This window comes from Arachis hypogaea, chromosome 3 (assembly GCF_003086295.3).
Source record: "Arachis hypogaea cultivar Tifrunner chromosome 3, arahy.Tifrunner.gnm2.J5K5, whole genome shotgun sequence".
In the NCBI taxonomy this organism is placed as follows: domain Eukaryota; kingdom Viridiplantae; phylum Streptophyta; class Magnoliopsida; order Fabales; family Fabaceae; genus Arachis; species Arachis hypogaea.
In genome coordinates, this window is record NC_092038.1 from 127,951,557 (window position 1) to 127,954,302 (window position 2,746).

Genomic DNA, 2,746 nt, shown 5'->3' on the forward strand with positions numbered 1-2,746 from the left:
TGGGATCCTCTTTCTTTTGAGGTAACTTCAGCTGAACCAATGCACTTAGTTCATTGATGAGCAATGAAGGTTCATCCTCCCTAGTCTCATTACCAAATAATTTGACTTTCAGCTTTATGATTGCTCCTAGATATTGAGCAACTTGCTCTTCAGTAACATTTTTGTCCTCTTTAGAGGAAGAATATTCGTCAGAGCTCATGAATGGTAATAGTAAGTTTAGTGGAATCTCTATGGTCTCTAGATGAGCCTTAGATTCCTGTGGTTCCTCAATAGGAAACTTCTTATTGGTCAGTGGGTGTCCATTGAGGTCTTCCTCAATGGAAATCATGCCATCCTCCTCCTCTATAGGTTCGGCCATTTTGGTCATATTACTGGCCTTGCACTCTCTCTTTGGATTCTCTTATGTATTGCTTGGGAGAGTACTAAGAGGAGTTTCAGTGACTCTTTTACTCAGTTGACCCACTTGTGCCTCCAAATTTCTGATGGAGGACCTTGTTTCATTCATGAAATTGAGAGTGGCTTTAGATAGATCAAAGACTATGTTTGCTAAGCCAGAGAGGCTCTGCTCAGAATTCTCTATCTGTTGCTGAGAAGATGATGGAAAAGGTTCGCTATTGCCAAACCTATTTCTCCCACTATTATTATTATTGAAACCTTGTTGAGACTTCTGTTGATCCTTCCATGAAAAATTCGGGTGATTTCTCCATGAAGGATTATAGGTGTTTCCATAGGCTTCTCCCATGTAATTCACCTCTTCCATTGCAGGATTCTTAGGGTCATAAGCTTCTCCTTCAGAGGAGGCGTCTTTAGCTTGCAATCCAGTCAAACTCTAAGAAATCATATTGACTTGTTGAGTTAATATTTTGTTCTGAGCAAATATGGCATTCAGAGTGTCAATCTCAAGGTCTCCTTTCCTCTGAGTCACCCCATTATTCACAGAATTTCTCTCAGAAGTGTACATGAACTGGTTATTTGCAACCATTTCAATGAGTTCCTAGGCTTCTGCAGGCATTTTCAGATGAAGAGATCCACCAGCAGAGTGGTCCAATGACATCTTGGATAACTCAGACAGACCATCATAGAATATACATATGATGCTCCATTCTGGAAACATGTCAGAAGGACACCTTTTGGTTAATTGCTTGTATCTTTCCCAAGCTTCATAGAGGGATTCACCTTCCTTCTGTCTGAAGGTTTGGACATCCACTCTGAGCTTACTCATCTTTTGAGGTGGAAAGAATTTGGTCAAGAAAGCATTGACCAGCTTGTCCTAAGAGTTCAGGTTTTCTCTAGGTTGTGAGTCCAACCATGTCCCAGCTCTGTCTCTCACAGCAAAGGGGAAAAGCATAAGTCTGTAGACCTCGAGATCAACCCCATTGGTCTTAACAGTATCACAGATCTGCAAGAATTCAGATAAGAACGGTTGAGGATCTTCTAATGGAAGTCCATGAAACTTGCAGTTCTGCTGCATTAGAGAAACTAATTGAGGCTTAAGCTCAAAGTTGTTTGCTCCAATGGCAGGAATTGAGATGCTTCTTCCATAGAAGTTAGAAGTTGGTGCAGCATAGTCACCAAGCATCTTCCTTACATCTCTGGCATTGTTGTTATTTTCGGTTGCCATGTCTTCTTCTTTTTTCAAAATTTCTGTCAGGTCCTCTCCAGAGAGTTGTGCTTTAGCTTCTCTTAGCTTCTCTTAGCTTCTTCTTCAGAGTCCTTTCAGGTTCAGGATCGGCTTCAACAAGAATATCTTTATCCTTGTTACTACTCATGTGAAAAAGAAGAGGAATCCTTTATGTCACAGTATAGAGATTCTTTTATGTGAGTAGAAGAAGAGAAGAAGAAAAGAATGAGGTAGAGAGAAAATAAAGAGAATTTGAACACAGAGAGGGAGAGAGGGTTTAAATTTTAAGAAGAAGAGAAGTGTTAGTAAATAAATAAATAAATAAATAGAAAGAGATGAGAGAGAAGAAAAATTCGAAAATATTAAAAGGAATAGAAGAAAATTAAAATTTAAAATAATTAGTTAAAAAAGAAAAAAGATTTTTGAAAAAGTTGTTAGTTATTTTCGAAAATTAGAGAGACAGAAAAGTAGTTAGGTAGTTTTGAAAAAGATAAGAAATATTAAGTTTTGAAAAGATAAGAAGTTAGAAAAAGATTTTGAAAATTTGAAAAATATATGATTTGAAAAAGATTTGATTGATAAAGATATGTTTGAAAAGATATGATTGAAAAAGAGATTAAAAAGATTTGATTTTTAAAACTAAAATTGATGACTTGACTAACAAAAAACTAAAAGATATGATTCTAAAATTTAAAGATTGAACCTTTCTTAACAAGAAAGTAACAAACTTGAAATTTTTTGAATCAAATCCTTAATTGTTAGCAAGGTTTTCAAAAATATGAAATAAAAATAAGAAAAAGATTTTGAAAATAAATTTTTAAAATTTTCGAAAATATTAAGAAGAAAAATGAAAAAGATTTGATTTTTTTGAAAAAGATTTGAAAAGATAGAATTTTTAAATTGAAATTTTGACTTGACTAATAAGAAATAACTAAATTTTTTAAAATTTTTTGACTAAGTCAACCCAAAAATTCGAATTTTATGAGTGAAATAAGGAAAAGATATTTTTTTATTTTTGAATTTTAAAAAAGAAAGAGAAAAACAACAAAATGACTCAAGACATGAAAATTTAAGATCAAAACCAATGATGCATGCAAGAACACTTTGAATGTCAAGATGAATACA

The 2,746-nt window shown here is 34.1% G+C and overlaps 1 non-coding gene across 1 annotated transcript; it reads left to right on the forward strand.

Annotated features, from left to right (window-relative positions):
- The first annotated feature begins 1,112 nt into the window (after positions 1 to 1,112).
- Positions 1,113 to 1,216, forward strand: LOC112793623 (small nucleolar RNA R71). Its single transcript, XR_003198322.1, has one exon. It is a non-coding gene; the product is annotated as a small nucleolar RNA R71 (small nucleolar RNA).
- The last annotated feature ends 1,530 nt before the right edge of the window (positions 1,217 to 2,746 follow it).